The following is a 24,534-nucleotide window of genomic DNA, read 5'->3' as shown; positions in this document are numbered from 1 at the left end:
TCAAGAGAGAAAAAGCAGACAAGGATGTCAGTAGGTGAGAGTCTGTGCTAGAGACCAGGTGGGAGAGGCTGAGGCAGAATTGGGAGGAGTCTGGAAGGGTAGTGGGAAATGCCAGATGTCACCGGGAACTCAGCCTCAGAAGCACAAGGCAAGGGATCCTGCAATATTTCCAACCTTATCCCAGCACAACCTGCCACTTGCTCATCTTTCTGATTTCGGCAAGAAAAAGAGCCAGAATCTTCAGCCAAAGGTTCAACCGTGTGGCAAGATTGCTTCCTCTTACTGATGAAGGATAGGAGGAAAACAAGCCTGTTCTGGGTGGCGTTGGTAAGTCGGGATTCCTCTTTGGAGTGTTCTATGGAGAAGCACTGGAGTATCTCTTCTGCCATGCCTTCTCAGTTCAGCCAACTGAGAAGAGCCTGAAGCAAGTGCTTTGAGAAAGGCAACTGGGAGAACCTGGCAGGTTTAAGAACCTGAAGTAAGTTTAGTGTGCCTGGCATAGAGTGAAAGAGAGAACAGGTAAGAACTGAGGGCCAATACATGGGTAGAAACTGCAGCCTTACACCTGTGTGCATTGTTAAGGCATCTGATTTTCCTCCCCCTGTGGACAAGATAGGGCCGTGAACTGTTTTAAGCAGAAGCGTGCCATAGGTTTGCATTTCAGGACTATCGGTCTGGCTGCTTTATGAGGATGGATTGCATGGAGACAGGGAGGCCAATTGTCCAGGTGCAAAATGCTAGAGACCTGAGTTGGGTGGTGGGGGGGACAGAGGAAATGCTAAAAGATCTGAGAATAATTGAGCAATTTCAATCTACAAAATGTGATGAGCTACCAGCTATGGGGATGAGGCAAAGGGCAAGAGGGGCTAGTGACATACAAGGTTCTGGTTTGAATAACAGGTAGATAGCAGTAGCTCATGGGATGGGAAGACTCAAGAAAAAGGTTCAGTGGGAGTAGACATGTCATCCGGCTCTATTGAGTTCAAGATGTCTCTGGAACTTCCAATTAAGAATGTCCAAGAATGAGTTAAGAACGTGGGCTAGAAGGTCAAGACAGTGAACTGGGCTGAGGATATAGATTTGAAAGACTTCAGCCATTAGTGATAGTATGTAGGAGGAGAAAATAAAAAGAACTAGAATAGAGCTCAACATTTAAGGAATAAACAGAGCAAGAAGAGCCAGAAAAGGAGCCTGAGATAGTGAGGTTTTGTGTCAACTAGGCTGCGTCAGCTCATTCTCAATGGCTTGGCAGTGAGGCTTAGTAATCCCCCATGATGTGACGTAGCACAATGTCATCAACTCCATGATGGGATCTGCTGTGAGCAGACAAGCCGTTGTAAGAAAATAAGGGTAGAGTGCAAACCCCTTACTCAAGTCACAGCCTGAGGCCATTGAACGGAGATTTCCTCAAGGGGAAACCTACTTCCTATATAAGTGGACACTGTGGAAAAGTTAGATAGACTTCTTGCAGGTTCTGCATCTTGTATCTGGCTCAATTCCTGCTGAATTGCCTGCCTACCCAGGGAGTTCTCAGTGGGCTGCAATCCAACCCATCGACCTTAGATCTACTCCCCTCTGCAGTGACCAGCCTGTCATCCTCCTGTTGATCTGGGGTTCGTCAGTCCCTGCGTCTATGAGAATCAGAAGCCTCCAGCCTAACATCTGACTGAAGACCTGGTACCTGCCCAGACTTGGACTAGACTGCTCTACAAACCGTGTGAGCAGTTTTCTTTCTTTCTTTTTAATGCTAATGTACTGTTTATTATTTGCTCAGCTGTACATCTTTTTTTTTAAATCATTTTATTGGGGGCTCGTGCAACTCTTACCACAGTTCATACATACATCCATTGTGTCAAGCACGTTTGTACGTTTGTTGCCCTCATCATTCTCAAAACATTTGCTTTCTACTTGATCCCTTGGTATCAACTGCTCATTTTTCCCCTCCCTCCCTGGCCCCCTTCCCTCATGAACCCTTGATAATTTATAAATTTTTATTTTGTCATGTCTTATATTGTCCAATGTCTCCCTTCACCCACTTTTCTGTTGTCCATCCCCCAGGGAGGGAGTTTTATGTGCATCCTTGTAATTGGTTTCCCCTTTTTACCCCACCTTCCCTCCACCCTCCTGGTATCACCACTCTCACCACTGGTCCTGAAGGTTTCATCTGTTCTGAATTCCCTGTGTTTCCAGTTCCTATCTGTACCAGTGTACATCCTCTGGTCTAGCTGGATTTGTAAGGTAGAATTGGAATCATACTAGTGAGGGGGAGGGAGCATTTAAGAACTAGAGGAAAGTTGTATGTTTCATCGGTGGTACACTGCACCCTGACTGGCTCATCTCCCCCCCCCAACCCCACCCACCCCCACCCCAGGCGAATCTTCTGCAAGGGGATGTCCAGTTGCCTACAGATAGGCTTTGAGTCTCCACTCCGCACTCCCCCTCATTCACAATGATATGATTTTTTGTTCTTTAGTGCCTGATACCTAATCCCTTTGACACCTCGTGATCACATAGGCTGGTGTGCTTCTTCCATGTGGGCTTTGTTGCTTCTGAGCTAGATGGCCACTTGTTTACCTTGAAGGCTTTAAGACAACAGATGCTATATCTTTTGATAGCCGGGCACCATCAGCTTTCTTCACCACATTTGCTTATGCATCCATTTGTCTTCAGTGATCATGTAGGGAAGGTAAGCCTTATGGAATGCCAATTTAATAGAACAAAGTGTTCTTGGATTGAGGGAGTACTTGAATGGAGGCCCAATGTCCATCTGCTACCTTAATATTAAACCTATAAATATATGCACATAGATCTATTTCCCCATCATCATATATAAATATATTTACACATGTACATGCCTGTATTTAGAGTTCTATAAATGCCCTTTGCCTCCTAGTTCCTTCCTCTATTTCTTTTACTTTCTCTTGTCCCACTATCATGTTCAGCCTTCATTTGGGTTTCAGTACTTCCTCTCAGTTACATTTCCCTTGATCAAGCCCTACCATTGGCTAATATCGGATTTATGGACTTGATCTGGACTGGGCTGGGATGCACAATTGCTCTTTGATATAAAGATCTTCCTTATACACATATGAGCCTCCCTGGGTTTGTTTCTCTCGTCTCCCCTGACTCTCTTTCCCACTCATTTCTAAGCTCGATGAGAGCAGAGACTTCCCAATCGCCATCGCTTCCCTATTTGCTGGTTTAGCTTCCATCCCAGCACTGCACACTGCCTGATGTTACAGTACCGCCTGTTACTCCCTTTGTGCTTACCTCTTCCAGCCCCAAATGGAAGCACCGGGAGCTACAAGGCCAAGTCTGCGGTGTTCTCCACTGCTTCCCGGTGCCTCGCCGAGTGCCCAGTTCAGAGTCAGCGCACAATCGAGGAATGAACGGACGAAAATTATCTCGAAAAGGGTCTTGAGTACTTCAACGTAGGACTGCCTGCAAGGACAGGGAGAAGAGCCCGGTCTCCATAGCTGTCATCAAGCCACCTCCAGTTCATGGGGACCCACATGGGTCACAGTGGAACTGTGTTTCAATGGCTGGGCTTTCCTAAAGCAGGTCACCGGGTTTGCTCCCCCAAAGTCTCTAAGTGGACTTGTACACTGACCTTTCAGTTAGTAACCAGTCCTGTTCACCATTTTCCCTTCCCAGGGACTCCATCACATAGACACAGGGGTCCTCAAACTATAGTCCGCGGGCCACAGGCGGCCCGCCGAGGACATTTATCTGGGCCCACCGGGTGTTTGTGCCGCCACTACCTGTCCTGCTTAGCAGCCGACTCATCCAGTGTGCACAGGAATTTGTTCATAGTTTTTTTTTAAACTATAGTCCAGCCCTCCAACGGTCTGAGGGACAGTGAACTGGCCCCCTGTTTAGAAAGTTTGAGGACCCGACATAGAGTGTTTGACGTAAACTTCCTAATGACGTGTCTAAGGGAGACACTATCCTCTCCATCTTGCCAGTGGAGAGATTAGACCCCAAAAGATTTTACAGACTGTCCAAAAATGGCATGGCTTATTACTCTTGGTGCCAGGATTAAAGGCCAGGGATGTGGGGAGGTTTATTTTCCTTTTCTCAAAAACCTGTGTTTTTTTCCAATACCACATGGTCTCTGGGAAGGATGACAAATTCCCTTTCTCCACCTGTGCTCAGCCCGGCATGCCTGCCAGCAGAGGTACACACAGTCCGTGTCCCAGAACCACCCCCGCATGGCCACTGCTGGGCACGGGGCTAGCAAGTGGGAGAGGTGAGGAGACCCCTTTACCAGGATGGGGGTGGCTGGGGCAGAGGCAGGAGAGAGAATATGGGGGCGAAAAAAGGTGAGACGCCCAGGGCTGACGCTCCACCCTTCAAGAGAATGGATGACCAGTGCTGCCCATGGTTGAGGCGTAGAAGAGATGGATACCACGTTTGTGAAGGGAGGTGGCTTCTCTCCTGGGCAGGCTCATCAGGTGAGACCCGCAAACGTCCAAGTGGCATCCACGTGAAGGCCAGAGAAGCCGTCCAAAATGGGATCGCGGGTTGAAAGTGGGCGGCACAGCCCTCATCTCAGAAGTTCTTGCAGAAGGCAGTGCGTCAAAAGAAGGGGAACGGGGCAGACGAGACTCGGTGAGCGCCCATGCTCAGAGAAGCAAATGGTTGGCAAGACAAGAGGAGAGAGGCCCTTCGAAATTAGGTGGTTGTGGAGACAAAAGACAAGATCGATGAGCTTTTCCAAGGGTTCCCTCAGCAGAATATTTTAAAGCCTCCCTGCATAAACAAGCTGTCATCTTACCACCCAACCCTCTATCACTGGCAGCAGCTTGGGGAGAAGATAGTGTGGAGGTTCTGGAGGGTCTGAGCTGCCGCTGCCTAATGAAGACACGAGTGAAACAAACAGAGAGGGTTGCGGGGGCGGAGAGGGAGATGCTGGCTGCCCAGAGAGGACAGCTGCTTCCCTAGTCCAGGGGGGCCAGGGAAGCCGCGCTCATGATACTTACTGAGCACTTGGCCTGTGTCATGGTCTTTGATACAGGGTGAGGAATACCCCCCATTTCCAGATAAGGAGACGGAGGATTCAGAAAGGACTGATGCCCCACCAAGTGGAAGGAGTCTTCTCCTGCAATTCCATGGTGTCCCTGGAGGAGGTCAAGTTCGACGCCCTCCCTTCCCCAAGGCCTCGTCCTGCAGGGACAAGTCCAGGCCATCACACTCATGATTTCTCAGCTCTGTTGACTGGTGTTTCTGCAAACGTCAGTTTGTAAGAAATAAAACTGTGGGGCTCAGCAGCAGGGCAATAACGATAAAACAAGCTGCCATTGGGAGCACGGACTTTATTTAGCTCCCAGATTACTGTATATTCAAAGCAGATTTCCAAAACACCGTTTGACATAAACGGTCATTCCCGGGGAACCCATTTGCCTTGTTCTTCCCGACTCGGCCTTAGGCATGTCTGCCCAAGGTCGAGTCGGGAAGAGGAACGTTGACAAGACACGCTTTCGAGCAACAACAGCAGGAGAACAGCCGAAGAGGAGCTAGACTCTCCTTCAAGATGTCAGGCATCACTCTGCTTCAAGGGACAGAGCAACCGAGGCTCCCCCACCTTCCCTTTCCTGACTGGAAATCGAGGCCAGAGAGAAGCAGCAGCCAGACTAGGCTGGAATTGATCCCAAGTCCCCTGACTCACGGCCTACAGAGATCTTTCCAATTCAGTACGCAGCTTCCTGAAGGAGGCTAAGAAATCCACTTACAAGAAAAAAGTTATCCGTGTATCACTTGTATAATTAAAATTATTTTACTTGGGAAACATCTTGATTGTACTTTAGGAGCAAGCAAGCGTACCTCGCAAATAAGCTTCCAATTCCCAAAGTCAGTTTATACATTAGGTTCCCCAACCCTGGGTACGTTTCCCACAACAAATCCGAACCCTTCCTATTTCCATGCTGGGTTTCCTTTTGTCTAAACTGTCTACCCCTGCCTGCCCTTTCATTTGTATGTGGGAGCAAATGGTGTCCTTTTGATTGCAGAAAATTGATTGTCCTAAGTAACACGTTCCTCTCGAGAGCTATGAGTTTTTGATTTGTTAATCAGCCTGTCCATCGTTTGGAGGTGTCCTGGTGGTGTAGTGGTGACATGTTGGGCTGCTAATGGCAAGGACAGCAGTTTGAACCCTTGTGCTACTGAAATCATCTGGTGTCAACTGGAGACTATGAAGAGTGAAGGGGTGGAGTCTAGCCTGTCAATCATGTCTCAGCTGGATGACCTCATCTGGAGGTGCTACGGAGATAAATAGCTCACTGGAGACAAGACCCGCACTCTGCTTGATCTTCCTGTTGACAAGCCACATGGAGCTATGATGATGGAGCCAGAGCCCTGAAGCTGGAGGAGCCACATGGAGACCCACTCCAGCGCTGAGATGCTTTCACTGCCACTGGTTCCACAAGACTTTCTACCCACTGGCATGTGATCATCCTGCATTCGGCATCATTGCATGGGTAGCATGAGTCTGAAGAGGAATTTACAGACTGGTATCAGACATGTGGGCTAATATCAGATATGTGGACTTGATCTGGACAGGGCTGGGGTGTTTTCTTAATATGCAATTGCTCTTTGATTCTCTATTACACACATATGTGTCTCTCCCTGGATTTGTTACTCTAGTCTACCTGGACTAACACAAATGTCTAGTCAGCTCATCAGAAGGAAGGCTTTCTACTCCCATAAAGGGTGACAGCCTCGGAAACTCACAGCAGCAGTTCTACCCTGTCCAGAAGGGTCACTATGAGCCAGACTCGACTCAGGGCCGTGAGTCACTCTATTGCTGAGCTCTCCAGTGGTCTGCAGGGATGGCTGCCGCTCCAAGTCAGCAAGGAATCCTAGGGCCGTAACCACCCGAGTCTGCATTTGACTCTGGGGTCTACATTTTTCTTCTTCTCTGTTCTGGACGCGCTGCTGTGACCCCAGTCAAGGGTGATCGGTAGGGGTAGCCAGGTCCTACCTGGTTCTTCTGGTCTTGGGGTCGTATAGACTACAGTTCATGTGATCGATTAATGTTCCGGTCCTTGGTTTTCTTTACTTTCCTTTTCTCTGGATGGAAAGAGATCAACAGTTGTATCTTAGATGACTGTTTGCATTCTATTAAGATCCCAGACTGGACTCACCAAAGTAGGACGCGGAACTTGGTCTTTACAGACTATGTTGTGCCTGTTAGCATAGATGTCCCTCAAGTCTACGGTCATTCACTTTCGAACCTACAAACTTCATCCTGCAAGGTATATGAATACTTCGAAGGACTTTCCACAACGATGCCTCTCCTGTGCGCTATGGTCTATACTAGCATGCAGCACCAACAATCATGTATGTAGAAATATTCACAGCCATGCCTTTATCCGCAGGGAGGTGTGCTCCTTTATACCAGCCCACAGCTCGTTAGCATCCCTATCTGTCGATGTATCCGTTCACAAGTTACTGTTAGCCCGCTGGTGCGGGACTGTCTGTACAGGTGATTGGAGCTGCCCTTTGTTCTCGAGCTCCTCTCGGGGTCTTCTCCTGCCTTGGTCATGTGGTGCTGACTTCCCTCCTATTGTGTGCTGTCTTCGAGTATTTTATTTATTAAAACGAGAATTCTGTGTATCTTGCAATGGAACGGGGAGAGACTGCATTTCTCTAAAAGGAGACAAATAGACAAAGAGCAAGAAGAATGTGCCCAGCACTGTCTTTTGTATAACTTGCATGTTAGTTACCACACTCCAGCCACTGGCTTATTAAATCCTTTCTTTTTCCCTGCTCTCTTTCTCCTCTCTCTCTCTCTCTCTCTCTCTCTCTCTCTCTCTCTCCTTTTTCTGAAGTTTGAAGCTCCCAATCTTGTTCCTACCTTAAGGCCTTTTTCATTTACTATTCCCTCTGCCCAGAACACTTTTCTCTAGGCTTCAATGGCTACATTGACCTCCTTTTTTTTTTTTTGTAATTATACACTTGTTTATTCAAAGCTCAGTTTTTCTCTTGCCCCCTAGTATATATGCCGGTGGGGGAGCCAATGTCTTTTTTTTAATCATTTTGTTGGGGGCTCATACAACTCTTATCACAATCCATGCATACACCAATTGTGTACAGCACATTTGTCCATTCGTTGCCCTCATCATTCTCAAAACACCTCCTCTCCACTTGATATAGTTGAAGTTTATTGTGCCAACCTGGTTGATAAACACATGTGGGGTTAATCGAAGGGCGGAGAGATCAATGGCTCAGTGAGTCTCCTCTTTCTAGTTCTCAGGTCTCTTGCTTTCTGATGGTCAGACCAGGGTGCAGCTGTCTTAGCCAGTTCCCTGCTTCAGCTGGCAAGGCTCACTTCCTGTAAGACATCCCTGAGAAGCCACATGGACCTACCCCGATGCAGCCCTGGGTGCTGGAGCACCGGTGCAGAGGCCCCTGCCAGTGCTGAGATGCTTACATGCTCACTGACTCAGCTTTCCTCTTGCAGAAGAAATTATTGTGTCTGTTTTGTGAGATGGAGGAGGACTTTGTGGACTGGTGTTGGACTTGTGGGCTTGGGACGCACTGGGTTGGGATGTTTTCTTGGTGTGCACTTAACCTTTATATAAAACTCTCTCTTATACATGAGTTTCTGTGGATTTGTTTCTCTAAAGTATCCAGACTAACATACCACTTAAGCCCTAGGTATCAGCTCCTCACTTCTTCCTCCTTCCTCCCTATACCCCCTCCCCCATGAGCCCTTGATGATTTATAAATTATTATTATTTTGTCATGTCTTACGGTGTCTGATGTCTCCCTTCACCCACTTTTCTGTGGTACATCCCCCAGGGAGAAGGTTAGATGGGCTACATTGATCTTGTCACTGAAATCTCAACTCTTATGTGAGTGCTTCTGAGAAACCTTCCCTGATCACCCTTCTTCTGGCTACAACATTTTCACTCTCCTTAACACAGCTTTAAAATCTGAAGGTGAATGAAATGCACCTCAAAGGCTGGTTAAAACACAGATGGCATGGTTAGGCCCTACCTCTAGACTTTCTGATTCAATTAGTCAGGGTGGGCCCTGAGAAATTTATTTCAAACAAGGTCCAGGTTTCTATTGGTCCAAAAAACATAGTTTGAGAATAGCTGCTCTATAAGATCACCCCATTTTACTGTCTTCATAATAAAGTATCTGAAATTCTCTTCGTAACCTGTTCAACTACTTTATTAGAGGCTGTATTTCATAGTGAATGGAAGTCGTATGAGGGCAGGGTATCTATAGTCCCTGTTCATGGCAACCTCTCCAAGCTGTAGAACATGATGTAAAACGAAGTGTATATTCAAAGAGTACTTTGTTGAATGAATGAATAAAGAAATGTGTGGATGGATGGATGGATGGATGATAGACGGTGGGTAGATGATCACCTTTGGATTTCTCTCTCTGTGCATGCCACACTAAATTGATTCACAAATAAACCTAGGCTCCTTCTTTCCTTTCCAAAATCCCACTGATACAAAGCAAGACTGTATAAATGAGATATTTTGCCAAAGATCCGGGAGCCATCACTGAGAGATACATATTACAAACTGCCATATGACTTGAAACCACACACAGGTAGATCTGCTTTTAAAGCCCTTTGAGTTGCTCCATCACCCAAAGTGGACCCAGTCTTCTGCCATCATAAAGATTCTTCCCTCTTCTCCTCCTCCTCACCTCTCTGCTGTTCCCTTCCTTCTCAAATCACTGTAAAACCATCTCTCTCACCCTCCCGTACAGAGAAGCTGGACCACAAATGGTTTCCTTGCTTGGGGTTCACAAACAGACCAATATGCCCCTTCCTTTAAATGTCCTGCATATATGAGGCAGACCAGTTGCATGGCCTTCATCCAATCTTTGTCATAACCTTCTGGAAACGCTCCCTCTGTCCATGAAGACCTCCCTCTCAGCTTACTGACTCCTTCCTGAATAACTTCAAGGAACAAGCCAGCTGCTGATCGCCAGCAGGGAGTCAGGGTAAGAAGTGCGTTGGGGGTGAGGGTGGGGGGTAGATTTTAACCACTGGGCTGAATGGGGGAGGATTGAGCTGACTAGAGAAATGCAAGCCCAGCTCATAGAAGGTCCAGTTGGAGTTAGTGATGAGACAGGAAAGGAAGAGAGTCTCTGTCCAAGAGATGCTGACTCATCCAGTTCTTCGCTCCTCCATTCCTTCCTGTGAAGGTCAACCCCTGAACTTTATCATCGTCTGAAACTGCCCTTTTCTGTATCACTAAATCACACATCTCATCCCAACCCTTCCATCTCATTCTGCCCTCCCGTTCCTTAGCCACTCCCCGCCCTCTCATCCTAGAGTCACCCCAATCCTTCCTGTCCCCTTTTCCTCCCTTGGATCCCACTGTTTGACATTCACACACTACCTAACCTTCTGCCCTTCATCACATCTATTGCCCATAGCCCAATCCTACGTAAATCATTCATCTTCCTCTGCCGTGCTGTCTCTGAGGGACCACTGGACAACCCTGTCCAAAAGGAACCTGTAAATCCCCACTGCCCACTCTGGACGCCATGGGCAGCCAACGGAGGGTCTTAAAATTGGAAAGGACCCAATCATAATTATATTTTTAGAAAGATCATTTTGCAAGAGATGTAGACAGAGGATCCAGGTCTGAATATAAGCTCTACACGGACAAGTCATGTGACCTCAGACAAGTGACTTCATCTCTCTGTGCTTCAAGTGCCTGAAGCACTCATCACACCCGGAGCAGGGGGGAGAGTAGCACTCTGTTCAAATTGCCTTGTCAACCGTACAGCAAATTACCTTTCTATCATGATCCCTCATGTAGAACTCCTGTGGAAGCAGGGTTGTGCCTTACTTGGATTTGTATCCACATCTTTCAGTGCCTCACGTGTGGAAAAGTCTCCACAAATGCCTTCAGGGCAAAGGAAACCATTGGTAGTGCCATCGTGAGCACTTACAGAGAGTCAAACCTTGCCGAGACTGCCTTTGTCCCAAGTTTCTCCTTCCGCTCCCCATTATGATCTCGGCACTGAGAACTCCATCCTGGTCCGTATGCAGAAGTTAGTCTATAAACAGAGGGGTATCTGACCCCTCCGCATCATAGTTCAGAAGACCATACAGTGAGTCCTTAGAAGTCCCCTCAGAGACTAAGCACGAGTTGCTCTAGAGTTGATAGACCATTTTCCAAGCTGCCTCTGGATGGATTCAAACCTCCGACCTTTCTGTCAGCAGCCAAGCACATGATCTGTTTGCACCATTAACCAAACCAAAACAAAACACACTGCGGTGGAGTCCATCCGGGCTCACAGCAAGTCTTCGGGTCAACAGAAATAGTCTTGTGAACCTATTGAGTCTTGTGAACATGTTGAGATTTTGAGAGCTTGGTTTGGATACTTTCGACAGAATGGTCCAGGGCCTTTTTCATCACAGAGTTTGACTTATGAGGCTCTTCTGAGATTGCCATCCCTCACTCCTGAGACATCCCAGAAATGGGGCTTCCTCTCAGAAACTTCCAGGCACCCCTAGTCCAGCCAATACACTCCAGCAAATAGACCTGCGTAGGCAGGGACCATCCCTGCTTCGGCCACTCTCACGCACCCAGGTTCAAAGATTACCTTTTCATTTGAATAGACACTGTGGCTTCTGGTCAAAGACTCTTATAACCTGCAGTAAGAATAAATAAGCAAATGAACATGAAAACACCCGCTGAGTTTTGAGGGCTTTTCATCCTATTTGGAGAAGAAAGAAGCAAATGGAACTATAACCATCCCCACTGCAGGAACAGACCGCCCTGCCTCTGAGATCTGGACCTGCCTGGCGATGTTATGCCTAGAAGAGTCATCGCTGAGTCTCCCAGGCCAAGAGTCACTGCTAGGTGGGGCGTTAGCATCCTGTGTTGACTAGTCAATCGACAGGCTCTACACTGGCAGGTAAGAGCAGGGCATCAAGAGTCTAACAACTCATAGAATGGCAGAGATGGGCTTCGCCTCCCTGGGAAATTCCGAGGGCCCTGCAGCCCCTACCTCTCCCTGTGCTCTCTGCTGCCCCCTGCGTTGAATTACCGGGTTCCCTCTCTGGTTTGGACATCTTGAACAGCAGGACAAAGACACAGTAGAAAAGCAGGGTTCCGTCCCTTGCCATCCATCAACTCATCATCAGTTTGTTCCTACTGTGGTGGCTTGTCGGGTGCTGTGATAGCAGAAGCTATGTCTCCAGTTCTTATGAGCCCAGCAAGGTCACCCAGGGTGGCCAGACTTCAGAAGAGCTTCTAGATTCAGTCTAGGAAGAAAGGCTGGAAATGTGCCTCCAAGAATGAGTCAATGAAAACCACATGGATCCCAATAGAGCTTGTCCCACTCGCTTGCTGAGGACACCCCATCAGGAGAGCTCTCTCATGAGAGGGGGATCTCATGCTTGGTGAAGTAGAAGGCCCGAGAGGAGAAAAGGGATGACCTGGATTGGAACCGTAGCTGAAACCATGGATCTGAGCATGCTAGCAATTGTGAGCATGACAGGTCTAGACAGTGGTCTGTTCTGCTTGTTACAAGGTTACCGTGAGCCGGTCCTCTGTGGTCCTTTGAGTTTTCGGTGCATGCCTAGTCAATTTCAAGTGTTCGATCACTTGCTCCCTTCATTCATGCCCACTGCCCGGGAGTGATTCGGACTCACAGGAACCCTGTAGAACAGCGCAGAACTGCCCTGATGGGTCTCCAAGATTGTATATCTTTATGGGAGTAGAAAGCCTCATCTCCCTCCTGTGGACTCCTACGTACAGAAAGTAGGTATTCAAGAAAGACCTGCACCATGTAGAAAAAGAATGGTTGGAAACTGATTGTGGTAGCAATTGTACGATTCTACACGACATGATTGAAATATAGAATGATACATGTATTAAACCTCAACTAATAAAAAAGGAGGGGGGAAAAGACATGACCTGTCCTCAGACAGCACACAGACTGGAAATACAAATAAAGAAACGCACCACTGCAAATGTGGACTATTGTGTTCCAACCCTTTCGTGACCTAGGGGAACTCTAGTGCCCGCTTGTATTTTTATCTACCTCAGGGATTTAGTGGGAAGCTTTTAGCCCACTTTTAGTCTACACTGCCATCTGGTGGAAGCCTGTATCACCTCAGGAATCTGAAGAATCGGTCCTCATTCTGCCACGCCCAGTACCAGAGACCCCACAGAATGTATCCTACTAATTTCATCACAATTCGTTCGCCCTCAAAAATATGCATTTTCCATTTCATTGTAAATACGTTCCATTACTGAAAACACATGTTTCACCCAAAACTTCACAGCCGAAACTAATTCGGTCTTGAAAGGGTTAAGTGCCGTCGGACCGGAGTTTGCAATCTTGTACTGCAGCAGATGCAAGGGGTGCCTCAGCCATCTCCTCTTGGTATTCCTACATCAAGTGATGATGTTTTACTGCAAGTGGCTGCGCCCCTCCCTCTGAACACCTGCTGCACGCAGGATGGGGTGAAGAATGATCGCTCAACCAGCAAATGGTGCGCTGCCGACCAGAGGTCCCTCCCTGCCCTCCTCCCTCCTGTCTCCCAGGTAGCCACCCCATTCACTGGGCTCTGAGAGCTGCACCCACAGAGCAATAGAGGGCACAGCCCTGCCAACCCTCAGAAGGCCTTTCATCTCAAACAGAAATACACTGCCCCTAAACCCGGGATGGATTCGGTCATAAACCCAGACAACTCGCTAGGCCTCCTTAAAAGGTCATCATTTTCATGACCAGGATACTGAGTCAATGCGGGCCTGGTGTGCTTTGGCACTTGGAGAAGCCCGTGTCCACCTCTTGGTGGTCTTTCTGCACATTAAACCGCATCATCCAAGGCCCCTTTAGAGAGGCCAAGCCCTCAGCTCCAGGGACCATCCTTAACCCCCGGCTGCTGCTTTTTGCAAGAAGACAGGCCCGTGAACTGTGGCAGGGGAGATGGGGATGTGGAGCAACCAATGACTGAGGATCTTTCTGCAAGTTAGCTCATGGATTCTTGTGACACCCTCACCCTACTCTCCCAGGGAGCCACAGGGATCTCTTGTCTGGGATCTATTGCCCAAATCCATATCCATCTGACTCTAAACTCATCATCTTTCTCTCTCTCTCTCTTTCTTGGGGTGTGTGTGTGTGTGTGTGTGTGTGTGTGTGTGCAGCTCTTTTCATTCTGTGACCAACAGGAGCCATGTGCTGGGGATCGGCCTGTAGCTCCTGGCTCCCTCGGATCTGCAGAGACCTGGAGAAGAAGGTTGGCAGAGCAGGAATAGGGGAGCAGGAGAAGCATCTTCTTTCCCCATCAGAGGTCATCAGCCAGAGTCCTAGGCTCGGGCTTGTCCGGGAGCTGCTGTCAGCAGCTGCCTGAGGGTCAGATATGAGTGGTGGCCGTACACGATGCATTTAGTCGATGTCACTAAAGTGCCCACATAAAACGCGTGAAATGGGCAGAGGTGGTTTATATATACAATGAGAAATTGGCAAATATAGAGACAACACGTTCGCTAATCTCCTGTGTTGGCTGTTTGTTTGAGACAAGCTTGTCTGTCACTAGAGGCTCCTTTCAATGTTACTTTTCTTCTTCTTCCCTCCCCACCCCCCGCCCTGCCCCCCAAGCCACTTAAACCACGACTTAGGTTTGAGGGATAAGGAATCTGGAGGGGTTTTGTTTGTTTGTTTTTAAAGAAACATACTCCCTATATATGACACAGCCCAGCTCAAAAAAATGAAATCAACAAGAATATCCTATTAAAATCTCCATTTCTTTTTTTTCCATTCTGCCCACCAACCCCCTCCGGCCCCATCCCTCCCCTCTCCCTGTTCCCACCCCTGGCCTCCTCAAAGGCAAGCACGTCTTATCGACTAGTATCTAAACCACATTTCTTCACATTTTATTTCATCTATATTTCCAGGGAGAAATAATTTTTTTCAAACCTGCTGCCCACTCATGTGCTAATAGTTCAGCTACAAAGGAGGAAACGGAATGTCTTTGTGCGTCACATCGTGACACCTCCTTAAGCGGCCACAGGTGGGAGGATAAAAAACGTGTAAGGGTGGCCCCTTCTTGTGTTGTTCTACGGACTGGGCAGGCGCGCTCAGTGTCAGCACAGGGCCTGGCACTTAGCAGGGACACATGAAACGTCTGCCCTCTCCTTCTCACCCTCTTTCCCCTTCCAGCAAACCGGCCTGATGGTTCATCTCTAATGTCTGCCTTCCAGGATCCCTTACTGCCTGCTTCTATCAAGAAGCTAAACCAATATTTCCAACCCATCAACACTTAAACACGAGGCCAATTTGCCCAATACACTGTCTATTTATTTTCCAGGCTGCAATCTTTATGCGGCATATTCCGGAGGCAGTTAATTTGCTCTTGAATACATCTCTTTGTGTCTTGGTTACCCATTTCATTAGCCGGGATATTGAGACTGGTTGGGGCATGTGGGGGATTTTTCACAGAGTGAAAGGAGGTTTTTAATAAGCCCCATCATCGCCGGCTTTATGGTGCCATTTGATGAGCGACAAATGTATTCATTTGGCAGCTGCATTCCTTAATCAGGTATTCACTGGGTAACCGCAGATATAAATATGGAGAAACACAGAATTTCGGGAGTGGAGAGCAATCATTTTGCCACGAGGATGAGAACATTGTCTGTATGCACCACCAGTGTTCGGGCAAGAGCCTCTTCTTTGCTATGGGTGGGATGCTGGAATCTAAGTGAGCAGGGCCCGGGCATGAGTCACCGCCATCTCTCAAGAGCACCCCTACCCTACCCAAGGGGCCAGACCTTCCTTCAGAAGATGCTAGGTCCCTCTCTCCTATCACACCCTTTCCCCCAGGACCTGGCTTCTTAGCAGAATGATATTGGACCTTTACCAGGGCTCCCCCATAAGATGTCTCTCAATTTTAAAAAGTACTAAAGTAGGTTAGTCTTCCACAGTAAAGGTTTCCTAGTAATGAGAAGAAGAGAATAATCTTTCAGTGACTTCACTTCTCAGATTAATATTTAAATGTTTTAATCCATAACCTTCTCAAAATTTGCTGGTTCAGAACTGTGGCTTTTCTTCGAGGACGCTAAGAACTACAGAGTTGTTTTCATAGATAACAAAGTATCGCGGATCCCTGGGTAGCCACATGAAAAGGTTGGAGATTGAAGCCCACCCAGGGCCCCTGAGAAAAAGGACCTTCCTCTGGGGCACCTGATTGGGTACTTGCACCCTCAGCTTTGGCTTCATGTTTAAAGTGCTGAAGGGAGCTTGTTTTTCAAGGGGCACAAGGATTCACCAGCCATGAGAACAAGAGTTGAGCAAGGCAGGAAATCACAGGCTTTGTTGCCTCAAATTCCATGTGGGTTCAACACCCACTAGAGCAGAGACTACCACAAAGAGGGTCACTTGTGTTGTGTTGACTATGCCAAGGCTGTGTGGATCATCACAAACTACAGATGACCTTGAGAAGAATGGGAATTCCGGAACACTTCATTGTGCTCATGGGGTACTTGTACATAGATCAAGAGGCATTCGTGTGAACAGAACTTGGCAGTACTACATGGCTTAAAATCAAGAAAGTGTGTGGCACGGTTGGATCCTCTCACCATACTCAATCTGTCTTCTGAACAAATATTCAAAGACACTGGTTTAAATGGAGAAGAGTGTGGCATTGGGGTTGGAGGAAGGCTTATTAACAACCTTCCCTATGCAATGATACATACTTGCTTGCTGATGCAGATCAAATATTGCAGCCTTCAGTATGGATTACAACTCAATGTTAATCAACCCAAAATCCTCACAACTAGAATAATAGGGAACATCCTGATCAATGGAGAAAGCATTGAAGTTGTCAAAGATTTTGTCTTGCTTTTACCACAATCAATGTTTATGGAAACAGCGGTCAAGAGATCAAAAGATGTATTGCATTAAGTAAATCTGCTGCATAAGACCTCTTTAGAGCATTGAAAAGCAAGGATGTTACTTTGAGGACTAAGGACACCTAACCCAAGCCACGGCATTCTCCATTGCATCATATGCATGGGAAAGTTGGACACTGAATAAGGAAGAGCTAATAAGAGTCCTTGCATTTGGATTGGATTGCTGGAAAAGAATACTGAAAGTACCAGGGACTCCTAAAAGGACAAACTGATCGGTCTTGGAAAAAAATATCTCCAGAGTGGTCCTTAGAGGCAAGGATAGCAAGGCTTCATCTCACATATTTTGGGCAAGTTGTCAGAAAGACCAGTCCCTACAGAAGGACCTCGTGTTTGGTAAAGTAGAGGGGCAGCGAAAAAGAGGAAGGCCCACAAGGAGATGGGTTGACACCATGGCTGTCACACTGGGCTCAGGCATAAGAAGAATGGTGAGGGTGGCACAGGCCTGGGCAGGGTTTTATTCTGTTGAGCATGAGGTTGGCCACTATGGGCCCGAACGGACTCACTAACACCCAACAACAAGCACATTGCCCGGTAGTTCAATAAGTCTCATAACCCAGGTAGAGAGGAAGAGGGTGGGTCAGCAAGCACGTTCTTCTGGCTTTCAGATGAAGAAACAAGTCTAGTTCTGACCCGGGGTCTTCCTTGCCCTTACCAGAAACATGGAAAAGAGGGAACAGGGAGGGACAGATATCGATATGGATATGGATATAGAAGATAGAGATATATCCAAAACCATTTTATTGGGAGGGAATGCAGATATCATATCATCCCATAGTTCAAGCTCAAGATACCTCTTCACGGTTGATGACAATAGGCAGCACCCACAACCCCATCCTTAGTTGACAGAAGTTGATCAAGCATGGTGACAATCAGATCCGGGAAGAAAGAACACCTGCCAGTCATCCCAGGGCATCCCCCAGGACAAATCCAGTGAGCTCCTGTTTGAACTAGCAAGAGTGTAGTGGGCAGGATGCTGGGCACAGGTGGCTATATCCTGCCCCACACCGGGAGCAAGCAGGGCAAGCAGTACTCAGATGCGGCTGCGTGCATGCATGTATTAGGAGCCTCCATTAAGAAGGAAAGTCTAATAATACTCCCTGCTACTCTGCGGTTTCTTTGCCGCTGTGCCCCCTGGTACTCAACGCCCGGCCCAGCTGGATTCACAGTGTACGTCAACTGAAAGCACTAATCAATCAATCAAGGGCTTTGTTCTCTGTCCGGTTGCTTGTAGGCAGTACGTGAAAACACTCAGATGTCCACGACACGTGGGTTCCGAATAGGCAGAAGCCCCCTCCCCAGACCCAGCCAGCAGCAGCCTTTCCAAGATGATGCCACCACTCTCTGCACCCCAGGGGGCAAAGGAAGGAGAATGGAAAAGGAAGAAAGGAACAGATGGGCAAAGCTGTCCCTGCTGATGGCAGCCTCAGACAGGGAAAACCCATCTCCATTTGGACAGGGGAACGTTTGCAGGGACTTGGCCGGGATAATAATGAAAGGAGGAAAGTCATTAAATATTGTGGAAAGGACACCGAAAGGTGCTTCTCATATCTGGACTCACCGACTCTTTCAGTACAGTCCAACTGTAAAACAAAAAGAGAGGGTGGAAGAGGAAGGGAGAGAAAGAAGGAAGGCAGGGGGGAAAGGAAAGAAGGGATGAAAGGGAGCGAGGGGGGAAGGCCCTGGTTCTCTAGAGGCAGGCTAGGACTTCCAGTACACATGGAGCTGAGAGGGCCAAGGCCAAGGGACCATATTGAGCTCAGGTGTGGAAAGTCCTGGCCAGAAGGCAGTGTACCTGGACCAGAGTCCAGGAAACAGGAGGGACAGTGGTCAGGCAGCCAGCAGCCCTGGCATTCTGGGAGCTTGGTCCTGGCTGCAGAGAACAAAGGGGCAGGAATCGAGAGATTGTGCAGAACAGCTGCTCCTCCAAAAAGCCCTCCCTGGCTTTCTCTCAAGGAGCAACATCCCTCACCAGCCCCCCCCACCTCCGCAGCACCCACACTGATGCTGACAATGTCAGCTGCCAAAAGGTGGGCTTCCAACTTGCAGCGGCCCAATGCAGACACCATGGGATCACACTGATGGGATCCTTGGGGTTTCCATTCGCTGGTTTTTGCCAGGCCTTTCTTCCTAGTCTGTCCTAGTCTGGGTGTTCAGCGGACACCTGTTCTGATCACATCAACACACAAGGCTCCAGTGGCAGCGAGGCGTTGACTGAGCAAAGTGGGTTAGCTTGGAACTGAACCCAGCTCTCCCACATGAAAGGCAAGAGTCCCATCACTGAACTACCACTGACCCTATAGTTCACCAAGATTGGTGTTGTCCCAACCATCCCCATCACTGAGCTCTCCTCTTTATTGGCAAAATAAATCAATCAATACATCTCATAGGATGAGCAAAATGGGATGGGACTGGAAGGGCCTGACATCCAGGTAGGCTATGTGTGTGTGTGTGGGGTGGGGGTGGGGGGGTAGAAATCACTCTGGAATCAGAAGACAGACTAGAGTTTTACGATTCAAAGGTGGCCTGAAGCTCAGCAGAACAGCACCACCTGGGAGACTGTTACAAAGCCAGCCGTGTGGGCCCCACCTCAACCTTCAGAATCAGACTCTGCATGTTAACAAGCTCCCCAGGTGATTCATATGTGTGATAATTTAGGAAGAAATGAGCTAGATTGCTGAACTTGGATCTCTGGGGCTCTAAACTCATCCCTCTTTGAACTCCCACGTCCCCATGGCACTTTGAAAGTCACACAGCACTCTAATATAGTCTCTCTATGCCTCCCCATCCCAGATTGAATTAAGCAAAGGAGGAGGAAAACCAGGGAGAGAACAAGCAGCATCCATGCATGGGGCACCTCCTCTGAGCCCATCACATGCTGAAAGGCACGGCACAAGTTATCTTATTAAATCACCAGAGCAACCCCCAAGCCAGGAGAATAATGGACACCATTCTTCAGTGCGATTGAGAAAGATTGAGTAAGTCTACCAAGTTCACGCTACTAGGACTTACTTAACTGCGAGCAACAGCAATTCCTCAAGATACCTCAAACAAAGAGGGTTATTGTAAAGAACATTGTTTCCCCAGAATCCTAGGATAGGAAACAACCAACCACATCTTCTGGACCCTGGAACTGGACGGCAGTTAAGAGCTGAGACACCCGTCTTGGTGTCCTCAGACCCAACATGACCATGGGCTGGGGATTCTTGCATAAGTGATGTACTGAAGAAGGTTCTCAGAAGAAACTCACAGGGGCACTTGGCAGTAGTTACATAACCTGGTGTCAATTGAAGGATTAAGAGTGTAGACTGTCTGTGTTAGTCTAGATAGACTAGAAAAAATTCTTATTTTGTAAGAGAGAGTTTTATATAAAGGGTAGGTGTACATTAAGAAAGCATCCCAATACAGTCCAGTCCAAGCCCATAAGTCCGACCTTAGCCCACATGTCCAACACCGATCTGGAAAGTTCTCCTCAAACTCACAAAACACACGCAATGAAGCTGACTGCAGGAGGAAAGACGAACCAGTAAGTGTGTAAGTATCTCAGCACTGCCAGGGGTCTCCACACGGCTTCTCCAGCACCCAGGGATGCATCAGGATAAGTCCATGTAGCTTCTCCTCAGGGATGTCTCACAGGAAGTGAGCTTTGCCAGCTAAAGCAGGAAACTAGCAAAGGCAGCTGCACCCTGGTCCAACCATCAGAGAACAAGAGACCAGAAAGGTGAGGCTCACGGAGCTATTTATCTCTCTGCCCTTCAGTTAACCCCAGTGTGTTCATTGGCCAAGTTGGCACAATAAACCTTAACAATCACACTGTCAATCAGGATACAGCCAATGAGACCTCTGTGTGCGCCTGGTCTTCTCCTGAGGATTCTGAAAACTCCTGTATTTTCTCCTTGGAGGTGGGAGACTCTCTCTTTCTGATCACTCCCTGCGAGATTTCCCTGTGGAGAAGACACATGGAGAGAGGTTGATAGAGCCAGGCCTCTGGAGCCAGAGAAGCCACATGAAGACCCCTGCCAGCACCGAGATTCTTACAATGCCACTGGCTCCACAAGACTTCCCATCCACTGGCCTGGGATCTTCCTGCATTTGGTGTCATTGCATGTGTTTCGTCAGTCTGAAGAGGACTTTACAGACTGCTATCAGACATGTGGGCTAATATCGGACTTATGGACTTGATCTGGACTGGGCTGGGATGTTTCCTCAATATTCAACTGCTCTTGTATCTACAGCTCTTTCTTCTACACATATGAGTGTCCATGAATTTGTTTCTCTAGTCTACCGTGACTAACACACACTTCTACCCTGTCCGATATGGGCGCTCTGAGTGGACATCGACTCAATGGTAGTGAGTTTGTGTGTTTGATTCTCAAAAGAAAGGAAATGAGGGAAGCAATATGGCAGGGGAAGAAGAAAGCTAAACAGGACTGTGGCCTCAACTGGAGACCAGCTTCAGCCTGAGTCCACAGGGGGTTCTGGAAAGTGCAGAGCACGACAGAGTTGGTCTCCCCTTGAGCCCCAGTGTTGGCCAGTCCATGGCAGCTAGATTTTGGAGGGTGAGGACAGGGGAGCGGTTCGTTGCCTTGGCTAAGAGGCCATCGGGCCAAGGGTGATTCTTTAGAGAAGGAGAAAGCTGTGAGCCTTTAACAAAGCTCAAGCAGCAGAGTGGTGGGGGATCTGCTCAATGAAAGAGGGGGTCACCAACAATGCACGTGTGTGTGTGTGTGTGTGTGTGTGTGTGTGTGTGTGTGTGTCTATGTCTCTATCAGTCTCAAGCGTATCCTCTGCTATGACAGGTGGCATTCTGGACCCTGCTCCATTCTCCCCCTCTCTGAAAGCAAGGCCTAGACTTATCTTCCATTTTGCCTCTTAACTCCGGCTGGCATATGACCCAAAATGCCCATTTCAGACCAACAGTTCCACTTGGCGAGGTTTCACCACACCTTCCCCACTGCTCAATTTTTAGCTAAATTTCTGAGAAGGAAATCTGACAGGTTAAACAAAGGACAGGTCCTAGCCAAGAGATGGGGCATTTGTGAGGTATATGTCCACCGTTGTTCACTCAGCTGAAGCAGAGATGGATGAATTCAGTAAGTAAAGTAATCACGGGGTTAGGGGGTCAACAAAAGGGCATTGCTGGTCCTCCCGGCTAAAGGGTCACCAGTTGTCCAAAGCAGAAACCCACAGATGCCAAGCAGACAGGACACGAGGGTAAGGGAGTGCTGTGGTGGACCTGTCAGGACTCTCAATCAAGAATGGATACTCTCCAGAGTATGAGATTGTGCTGGCCCTCAAGAAAGCTGATGCAAGGTCGCAAGGGCTCCTTCCCACAAGATTGTTTAATTAAGCTGTGAAGGCCCTACCCTTTCAACACCTTTGTTGACATCTGTCTCCTACAGTCCTCGATCATTGGCTAGGCCAGCCTCCTGGAAGTCTATCTCTTTCTAATAAACAAGAGGTGGGGGTAGGCTGTTGGGTCTAACTCTGGTGACATTTACCCAATATGCAACTGGATCCAACATGAGCAGTTACTGGCCAAGGATGAATTATATGAATTAATACCTGGTCTCTGATCCATTTTGACAGAACCATTTTGTATCCACACTGGCCGATCCAGGAACTCCAGCCAGCAGGACCAGCAATGCCCTTTGCCATGATCAAGACCTGGCACAAATCTTGCTAAATAACTGATGTGAAGTCCAGTCCCAGAGTGCAGACAGCGTGAGGACATTCAAATAAGTCGACCAATGCAATGAATTAGTTCAAGTTCCTCTTTAAGGCTACAGTTTGGGCAGGTCCCATAAATAACAGACGTCCAGGCCCAATTTTCTCCTAATGATGTAAAGTTTTGGATCATAAGAGGATCAAGTCATTGTCAACATCACATTGGACCATTTAACATTCTGTGCCAAAACATTTCTAGATGGTAAACAAGCAAGATGCTGTAGTCGGAATATATTTCTAGGATATGAAAGTAAAGGTGAACAATGTAAGAGGAAGTGGCTACCAGCATCTTCACTAGCTGCTCTGCATAATATTCTAGCTGTGGACTACGTAGTCCTAAATCATTCTTGACTTGCGACAGATGGAGTGAGCAATTGGCCCAACTCAGATATGATGATGAACGTGAAAACAGTTCATTTCACAGGGATTATATGTCACCATACTTAAACCAAAGATGGGAGAAGCTTAACTCACGCACTGGAAGCACACATTAATGAAGAATGTCAGCAGTGGAAAATTATTTTGCAACACTTCATCCCCGTCCTTATAACAATCACTGAACATGAACTATCTTTACCAGGAAGCAGTGAAATGGTGGGGTCCCCAGAAAATGAAAATTGGGGGGATTTTACTTGGACTTGTTGCTCAGTTATCTTTTTTTGAGCACATAACATCTGAAAATATGATAGCTCAAGAAAATGCGACCATCATATGTACCCAAAACAATCTGTGAAAAAATAGCAAACTTAATTATTGATAAAGTTCCACAAACTCTTTTCAGTGAAACACGTATAACTTTATATTTCAGTTTGTTTATTCTATTTCTAATTTTTCTCATAAAATCAAGTAAACATTGTTTTAAGCTATGCATTCTCCAACAAATGGAAAACCTCTTGAGGGATCTAATCACATTTACTAACTTTCAAAATTCATACTGGAGAAGAAATTGCAAATCAAGTACAATTATTGTGAAGTTTGCAAAACTGAATTTTTCAAAGTGCAGAGTTCAGTCTTAGGACAATATTGCCAAGCAGTTGTGGCATGATAAAGGCATGTGACAGAAAATTTTAGACATTCTCATATCATGTGCTGTACATTTACTACCATACATTGTTGTCCAGAAGTAAGAGCATCAGTTGGGGGTTTTTTCTACCCATGTTTTGCTGCCTCTATTAACCACTGAGCAGTTGTTAAATTTAGGCAATGATTGAGTATTAAACCAATTTCCGAATCTACACTGGGAAGCACATGCTGCAGCAACAGGTGCCATCCTAGCATGATACACACAGATGACAGACACCGTAGAACACACTGCCAGAGACCAGACACAAAAGGAGAGTGCCACAGGAGAAGCTGAAAACCGCAGCCAAGAAATGCAAAAACCAGAACATGTACTTATGTTGGTCCAGTGGAAAAGCATCAATATTGCAGCATTTTCATCAGATGAGTCCAGCGCTCCAAGATTCAGGAGGACATTTCAAGACGTGCCCAGATCTCGACCAGTCATTAACAGGGTACTTAGATAATTTAAGGGAATCTCTTGAAGGTTTGGAAAACACAACAAAACCAATACTGCCAAATACTGATTCTGAAGCCGTTTGCTGTCACAGAAGCTTTTGACAGCAACGAGTACAGGACAGGACTCCAGAAGCCTGATGCCAGAGATCAGCTTCTCCACAACAGCATTCAAGAGACTGTCTACTCTCCCATCCGATATGGATGCTCAAGACCAAGAGCTACTGAAATGAACGACATATTTTGAGCTGCTGTGTTCCTCTATCATACACACCACTGTGGTGAATATTCTTCTGCATAAACCATTGGGCAGGATACTAGTATTTCTTAGGACACTTTTATAGAAGTAGAACTTAGGGGTCAAAAATTATAAACTTAAAAATGTTTTTTT

This window comes from Echinops telfairi, unplaced genomic scaffold (assembly GCF_000313985.2).
Source record: "Echinops telfairi isolate 266 unplaced genomic scaffold, ASM31398v2 ScPeMD7_5592;HRSCAF=6446, whole genome shotgun sequence".
NCBI lineage: Eukaryota > Metazoa > Chordata > Mammalia > Afrosoricida > Tenrecidae > Echinops > Echinops telfairi.
The sequence above is the reverse complement of the archived record's forward strand: the minus strand, read 5'-3'. Positions refer to the sequence as shown.